The sequence below is a fragment of the Pteropus vampyrus genome, unplaced genomic scaffold, assembly GCF_000151845.1.
Source record: "Pteropus vampyrus isolate Shadow unplaced genomic scaffold, Pvam_2.0 Scaffold270, whole genome shotgun sequence".
Lineage (NCBI taxonomy): Eukaryota > Metazoa > Chordata > Mammalia > Chiroptera > Pteropodidae > Pteropus > Pteropus vampyrus.
The window spans coordinates 838,250-847,463 of NW_011889051.1; positions in this window are offsets into that span (position 1 = coordinate 838,250).

The window sequence follows — 9,214 nt, forward strand, 5'->3', positions numbered from 1 at the left end:
ACCCTGTGGTGTGCAGGCTCTTTGCTCCAGAATTTTCCATCATTGGTTTTCCTGAACAAAGCCTGGGAGAAGGAATTGATCACAGTCAGTGTAGGAAAACTCACTCGAGTATCTTTTGTAGAAGGAGAACTATTATTGCTGTTAAAACTCTGTGCCAATCATTCTAAGTGTTCTTATAAGCATGAACTCATTTATTTCTCACTACAGTTTTGTGAAGTAGGTGCTATTTTATCGCCATGTTGCAGATGAGAATACTAAGCCACAGAGAGATAAAATAATTGGCCAACGTAGAGCAATTTCTTGCTAACTAGAAATAACCTAACTTTATAATATATGTATATTACTTTGTTAGCCCACCTAATTCCTCCCACGGCTTTTTATCATGAATGTTATCAGTCTAAACTCTAAAATGGTGGAAAGCATTGAGGACACAGTGCTTCTCGCTTTAGCCTGAAGCGGGTGGGGAACTGGCAGACATTAGCACAGATTTGTTTCAAAGGAGGAGACCCGCAAAGTCAGAATTAGCCCTGGGCTGGAAGCCGGATGAGCTACCTTTAAAAAAGAAATTCAGATCCAATTACCCTACTTTCTTCTGAGGCAAAATATCCAGGAATAGAGTGGAGAACAATAAGAAAAATTAATTAAGGACAAGGTAAAAAGGGAAAAGGAAGACGAACACAAAAAAAAAGGGCGAGATGCTCCCTAGAGATCCCGGAAGAGCCCTGCAGCCTACTGCCCGTGGTCCTTCAGCTTTCCTCCCTCTTTTGAGGACTCTGGAGCAGCAGTCCCCAACCTTTGTGGCACTAGGGACCCGTGCTCCTGTGAGAATCTAACGCCTGGTGATCTGAGGTGGAGCTGAGGCGGTGATGCTGGCGCTGGGGAGCGGCTGCAGATACAGATGAAGCTTCGCTCGCCTCCTGTGCGGCCTGATTCCTAACAGGCCACTGACCGGTACCAGGCCACGCCTGGGGGTTGGGGACCCCTGCTCGAGAACATGACTTTTAAAGGTTCTCATGGTTCATGTGTGCTAGAGCAGCGTTTACAAAAGTTTGTCCCTCAATGTTAAAAATGTGTTTTAAAAGCAAAAAACAAGAGTCCAGGGTCTCATGTACTAACAACATTGGGAGACCCTCTCTGCACAGCCTTTCTAGTTTTACTGAGATATAATTGTCATATAACATTGTATAAGCTTAAGGTGCACAACATAATGATTAGATATATGTATACACTGTGAAATGCTTACCACAGTAAGTTTAGTTAATATCCATCACTTTAACGTAACTACAACTTTTTCCTTGTGATGAGAACATTTAAGATCTAGTCTCTCAGCAACTTTCAGATATACAGAACAGTACCATTAAACTCTAGCCATCATGTTATGCATTACTATACAGTTTTGGTGCAAGACTTCTCAGAGCCTTGACTGTGAATTGTGAAGGCTTAAGGGGTGCATTAGGCATGCAGCCTTTTCTAAACTTATCTAATAATGCAACCCATTTTTCGAAGAGCGCGTAGAAGTAATGTTCCAAGAACCCCACTTTGGAAAATGGCATTCTAAAGCAAAATGAATCAAAGGGGAATAAATAATGATGTCACATATCTGTTACTTCTGCCATTATCTGATACCCATTTGATAACATAACACTTAGGTTCATGAACACAGACGAGAGGAAGCTCGTTGAGGCTTTGAGAAGTGAACTTGAGCTTTTGATATTTGCAGAGCCAGGCCACACTGTCCCCAAAGTCCACAGGGCACAAAATAACTGCTATTTGGGAAACAAATTTGAATGTTTTAAGTGACGTTAAGTGTTTATGGAATGTCATTCTAGTAGGATCCCTCTCCCTAGAACCGCAAGACATGACTTTCCGGATCGTTCTGCCCTGCCATCCGCCACACCCCATGCAGCCAAGCAAGGACAGAGCTCTCACAGGCCCTGTCCAAGAAGCAAGTGGAAAAGCAGGAAGTTCCAAATCTCATTTGGATGAGACCCAAGCCCTAAGCATTTGGCCAACTTCCGTTTACAGAAGGCCCAGGCACGAAAGCGCCAACACCAGCCATGATTCCCACCCCGCGCAGAAAAATGCGGACAGGCCGTCTCCTGGCCACGTGGCCCCCTCCTTCGGGCTCTGCCTCCACAAGCCCGGACTTGGTGGGGACGGCTGGGACAACAGCTCTGCCACTCTGTAAAGCTCCACCGTCTATTCGTTCTCAGCTGACAAGACTGCGAGGCGGGTGGGCACATGGGGAGACGCAGAGAAGGAAGATGGATCCCCCCATTGAGAAGGGCAGGGCCGTCCTCGTCCCCACCTCGCAGGCTTCCCCACCAGCCAGCGGGAGCCCATGCGTCACCTGTCCGGACCTGCCGTTCAGCCTGACGTCCAGGGCGGAAGCCTGAGGTCCCTCCTGTCCCTCCCTCACAGGAGCCGATCCATCCACCCTCTACCCGTGTCGTTGGCCCTCCTTCCACCCCAGTCCAGGCCTCGCCATCTCTGGCTGGCACTTCTCAAGCATCCAAGATTGGCCTACTCCTGAGTGCCAGTGCTAGAAGAATCTGACCCAATTTTATCGGGCCCTTGCTGGAAAACCGTGGTTGTGCCTGGCCAGGTGCACAGGCACCCAGGAGGACCATTCAGAATTTGGCCCCAACTGGCCTCAACACCACCCTGGCACTGCGCAGACCCCCTCAACCACGCTGATGCTCTGCCGCTAGCGACACACGCCACTCCGCCATCATTTATCCTCAGATAACTCTTATTCACCCATCGAAACCCACATCAAATGCCACCTTCTCTGCCCTGCTCAGAGGTAGTGGCGTCGTTCACCTGCCATGTTTATCTCCCCCGCAGCAGCAGCCCTCGCCACATGGCACTGGGGCTGCTGTTGGCTCACATGTCTGTCACTTTACTTGGGGACAGAGGCCTCATGTCATTTGTTTTTATTTCCCCGAGCCTCGCATAGTGTCGGCATGTAATTGACAAACAGTACATGAGTGGACACTGAGGAAGTCACTGCCTGCCTTGCTGTGACCCCCTAGAAGCCCACCCTCTGCATCCTGCAGATCGAGAAGGAAGGAGGAAGAGGTGGCACCCCTTTTCCATCGCTGCAATGCCGGGTACAGCCAGTTGTCAGTCATTCGGGCGAAACTGTGGAAGAGCCATGCTGAAGACGAGAGCGTTACGTGCAGCGGGGCGGCACAGGAGGCTACGTGCTGGGACACAAGACAGGTGCGTTTCAAAAGGAGGTTGTGGCCCGGCCATGTCTGCCACTACCAAGGACAGCAGCCTCGGCCACAGTGCCGGGAACTCAGACAGGGAGGCCGATGCCAGTGGCAGGCCCGGGAGGGACAACAAAACTCGTGTCTTACTTCACCTTTTTGACTCTTGCATCGGCCCATTTTGGGGAGACGGCGGCGGGGTCGTTCATTCTGCTGCTGACAGCAAGCCCTAGTCACAAGGAAAGGACTTTTGGAAATTATTTAAGCCCACGAATGATTAGTTTTTATCTGCGAAAAGCAGCCGCATCGTACAATTAATATTTCGACAATGCGTCCTCGTTGGGAGCCACCTATGAACAAATCAGGATCCCCTTTGCTAGCTAAGTTTCATCCACAGAACTATGAACAGGATGTTTTTATGTATTCCTACGGATAGAATCATTGTCAACCGTAAAAGAACTCCCTCGTGTAAGGATGCGCAGTGTCATGCCATTAGTGAATAAAATTCTGGAATGAATTGAACCACTGGAATGAAGTTAATAAATTTAGAAAACGAGGGAAACTGAATAAATAGTTTTGTTTATTTAAATAAAGGGAACGTAGAACTTTGCAGTGGACATTGGCTTCTGTCTGGTTCAGAGAGGTTAAAGTAAGTCACTCGGGGTTCAAAATAGGGACAGTAACAGGTATTTTCCACAGCAAAGGCTTTAATCTTAGAAAAGGGATCCTTAAAAAGACACGTCATTAATCTCATTTTACAGCATAACAGAATGGTTTATTTAATGCCTAGGTTTTCCAGACTCTAAATGGAGCGCTGTAAGTTCCACTACATCTATACTTTTAGTGATGATAATACTAGCTGCTCCGAAGTTAGGGAAAGTTCCCCGTGGGGAAAAGAAGTTGCCATTCGATCATTCACAAGCCCGGTTCTGCCCGGTAGGGGTCCACAGAGTAAGCGAGGACGGCGCCATCTTTGCCACAGCCTTTACACTTGACCTGCCTCGAGAGAGCTCATTTTTAATTTATTTGGCATCTTCTGCGATCACCCTTAGCACCCTTATTGAATCCAAACTGAGTGTTAAAATCCCAACTACAAATTCCTCCTGGCTATGCCATCTCAGCCAGCCATCCCCCCAAACCAATTGTGCATTGTGAATAAAAACTGTAAAACCAAAAGTGGTAGCTGCAAACTGCATTTTCTTCCTGGTTCAACAGCAATCCACAGGGAGTCACCGGGTGTCAGGCACAGCACTAGACGTTAAGAAAAACAGGGCTGCTCTTCAATTTTTGCTGCCTGCACTCACTGTAGAGTTCCACAACTAAGAAGACCCACAGATCAAAACTAAAACATAAAAAGATGAAAGGAAAAAAAGTAGAAAACACCCCATAGGGGTCGCTGCTTTACACTTTGACCCCTTTCTAAATCTGCCTGCTATTTTCAGTTTTCAGAGGCATCAGGTAATTCCAGTTCCTGGTTTGTCCAGAGTTCTTAGCTGTAATCTGGTAGAGAAAAGCTCAGGCCAGATTGGCCAGCTCCAGAAGTGGGTGTCTTAGGTCATTTTAGATGAAGCAATATGAATTCTTCCTCAATAAGAATGAATATTCTTAATTATTATGATCTTAGCTTCCATCATGTTTATTTTCAATGCTGTGTTTTCACTCTTACTAACGAGGATGCCAAGATAACTCTCTTTTGTTTTGTGGCCAGTCTTTTCTGAGAAGGCATTTTAATATCGTTTTCCTAAATTCAGTCCCCAAATTTAGACTCATGAAACTGTTCAGATATCTTTGACACCTGAAATATCTTTTCGTTTTCCTACACAGCCACTATTCACAGATAAACATCAATGTTGGCTCTTTCACCTTCCGAAAGGAGATAAAACAAAAATAATTGAGTTCGTTGTTCTCCAGATTTTAATTAAGTCAAAGCTATCACGAGAGCTCTTTTGTTTGTCAAACCCGGAAGAAAAGCCTAACAAATTAAAAGAGAAATTTAATCTTCTAGATTAATTTTATGGAAGTAATTTGTTGTTACTGTAGCTATGTCTTAGTGATTTTATACTTTTCAGGTTGAGAAGAAGGATATTCATGTTCATGCAAAAAGCTGATTTGATTCTACCAATGGATTAGTTTTAAGAAAGATTTTGTTTCTACATTAAGTACCCTTCACAAATGAGGATAATCCTAATACATTTCATATTTTGAGATAAAGTGCTGGCCGTCTGTCGATATTATGTTTCTACTTTAAGGTAACAATTGACAATATCCTCAGAAATGTATATATATATTACCCCTTACAGAAGAATGTTTTCTTTCATTCTGAGATTATCGATGATCACAAGAGATGTAAATAGACACGATTCACATTTAATTTGTTCACCATGGTTTAGTCATGAAACTTCACTTTCTAACCATCCCACTTACAGGACAAACTGAAACCAAGAAGAGAGCGTAGACCCGAAACTGTGAACTTTTGCCTTTTCTTTATGTGGTCACCCCCTCATTTCAGGAAGTGGGGGCACCGGGAGCAGGGGTGGTACAGGATTACTCTCCACTTGGAGCATCGCCTGTCTAGGAATGATCAGAACCGATTGTCGTTTCCCAACCAATGACCAACGGGTCTTGCTTGGACCGACTGGGTACACACTTACAGGCTCACCCCATCCTACCCTCAGGGCAGCTTTCAAGCTTAATTATCATAACCACATGAACTCCTTCTTTCTAGCAGTTAAAACCCCCTGGCTTTTCCCACCGGCAAATAACTGACTCTAGAGCACAAGTGCTCGGTGAGGCAAGACATTGAAACTAGGCAAAAACCAGGACTGAGCTGTCAAAGTTGGGATGTCCAGAGTCCATTTCCCTGAAGGACCTTCAGTTATGAAGGCTAAAGCTTCTAGTCCTATTGAAGCCCATTCCTCCAGCCTCCTTCCCTCAGACTGCCCAACATCTGAAACTGCTTATTCCTCGATTTCTGGCACGAGCCTCCACCCCCTAAGAGGTCGCCACAGCTGGGACGAACGTTCTAGTATGTAGAGAAATGTTTTCATCTTGACTATCCAATGGGAATTGCCATTTGATTTTTTGTGATTCGCAAATTTAATTCACATGCATTCTGTTTCTTCATTTATTCACTGAGCAAATACTTAAGTGATGACTCATCATGTGCAAGTCATTAGCTAAGGCCTCGCATGGGACACAAATTTCTATAAGACACAGTGGCAGCTTGCCAGGCCCCTGCATTCTCATAAGCAAATCTATTAAGTCTTTATCAACGTGATTAACAACAAAAACTCGTCCCAAGACAGAGATTTGTAGCCCGAGATTATAGCGCTTTACCTCAGTAATACGGCCTTAATCAACTCTATTTGAAGACAGCTGTTGATCAGTTAAGAACCCACCGCTGGTCTCTGGCCTCCTAGTCCTCCATTTCTCCACCTTATCAAAGAATATTTCTGTGAGAACCTTCATCAAGTATTTTAATGAGATTAAAACATGCATAAAGCATTCCTTATTAAAAACAAGAAAAAAATGAGACTAATTGGTTATGTTTTTGTTCATCAGGATCCTCAACTGGCACTCAGTGTTCATTATTTCCTTTTGTAAATGTTCAGAACCCATCTGTTTCACACCATTCTAGAAGCTACCAAAGACTGAATTGAAGTTTACCAGTTCAGAGAGTCTCCATTTTCCCCTTCTCCTAGAGAGAACTCATATGAGCCTGGTCCTAGTCCGCCTCCCACGGCTGTGAACCCTCAAAGGCATCTGGCAGGAGATCTGAGAAATGCTCTGGGATGTGGGTTGCCTGGGGCTGAAGCAGCCACTCGCCATCTGAATGCCAGTCGGATTTTCCGACTGTCCTCTCATGTCCCCTCGATTTTATATTATGTATTGTTCCCCTCTTTTCAACAGGGAGACCCTCTTGGCATACCACAGACTGAGTGACTCTGTTGGCAGTCCTTCTATGACACCAAAACATCTTCCTCACAGAAAGGCCCTACAACTCTCGGTCCCCTGACCCTCTTCTGACAGGTCTCTGCCAAAGAGTTTTCTATCCTGTGGATGGAGCGCCTCTCCCACCAGCTTCTGAACATTATTTCTCGAGGCCGAGCTCAGAAGCCTTCCTGTGCAACCCCCATCTTCTCTAGATGCCTTTCCATCTAGAATTATTTGTCAGTTCTGAATCATCATTTTCTCTTTTTCAAACCTTCTGTTCCTGATGGGTAAATATTCCTCGTAAAAGTCTATAGTCGGATCATTGAATTTTAACATCTTTTTTTTAAAATAAATGGAAAAGTCCAGAAAGTAAGGAAAGTGTGTACAAAAAGAGAGAGAGAGAGAGAGAGAGAGAGAGAGAGAGAGAGAGAGAGAGAGAGACTAAAACAAGGAGATGCCAAGACAATAATTTGAAAAGTCTGTGGCCAATGAAAAGAGATCATGTTTGAAATTTCTAATACAAGAACATCAAAAGTAAGAAACCACTTCCGTTATCAGGATATAAACGGGACATTTGGGGATGAAAGCAAAGAAGCACATGATTTTTCCCATACTCACACTAAAAATGTCAAAAGTACATATGCGTGCTGTGAAATAATCCAAACATTCCAGAACCACACCAGGTCTGCAAATGCCACAACCACCACCCAGAGACAAACCACGACGAACAGTCCAGAATGTGTCAGGCCTGTAACAGGAGAGTTTCTCTGCCACAGTCTTCACTGGATCTGAAGACTCAAATGAGGTTTTATGGCTGAGAGATCAGAAGCATCAGACGTAGTAATGTCTGGCCAACAGGATGTTCTAAACCAAAAGTAACAAAATCATTTCTAAATACGCCATTCAGTCCTCGGGGTACCTACCCGAGGTGAAATTCTGAAACGGCTGTTCATAATGTTGCTGTAGAAGCCACCCTCCCTGGGGGACAGAGGCTGGCAGCGTAGCTCCATCTAAATACACTAACCGAGGGGAGTGCACCTTGCCTATTTAAAAGGATTCCCCATTCCTCATACGTAAATAAAATGAGACTACACTACTGGGTGCATGTATGCATATACACATATGTAGGCACATGTACATACACACATATACATCCCTCTTTCTTGTCATCATACTTTCTTTGAACCATGAGTTTCTTAAATAGCTCTGAATCTGTCTGTCACCCTATTTTAATGTCCTCAGGCTGCCATCACCAAGTACCCTAGACTGAGGGGCTTAAACAACAGAAACGTGTTGTCTCACAGCCTTGGAGGCCCGAGGTCTGAAGTCAAGGTGCTGGCAGAGCTGGTTCCCTCTGACGGCTGTGAGGAAAAGATCCGTCCCAGGCCCCTCTCCTCGGCTTGCAGATGGCTGTCTTCGTGTTCGCATGCCATTCTTCCCGTCTGCAAGTCAGTCTCCAAACTTCCCCTTTTCGTAAGGACACCAGTCATATTAGATCAGGAACCAAAAACAGCCACATTCTGAGACACTAGGGGTCAGGACTTCAACGTATGAATTCGGAGTGACACAACTCAACCCATAACACACCCCCACTTCCCACCTCTGCCCTGAAAGTCACTTTCATCCGGAAGAAGCAGGTCTTCAGCATCGAAAAATAGAATCGGCTGAGAAAAACTGAGGCTCCGAAGACTATGTCCAGTTCTTACGGAAAGCCAGGTTCTAGCCGGCCAGGTGTCTGGGAAAGACCAGCCTTTTTCCAGGAAGATCAGAGACACCGCAGACAGGACGAGAAGAAAGGCAAACGGAAAAGGAAAGGAAAGCATGGTAAGAGAAAATTTGCAGATGGAGCGGCTGAGAGTCTGTCCGTTGAGCCCATCCGTTCAGTTCTGCTCTGGGAAATGGCGTCAGGAGTGCCGTGGTCTGGAAGCCCAGGCGCCCTGACGACAGACAAGATGCACCCCACCCCCGGGCCACCCAGACCTCAAAAGGGTCCGGGGCCCTTAGCTCCACATTCCACCCCTGCAGTGTCACGGACATAACCTACCAGCTAGACTGCCGTGCAGATC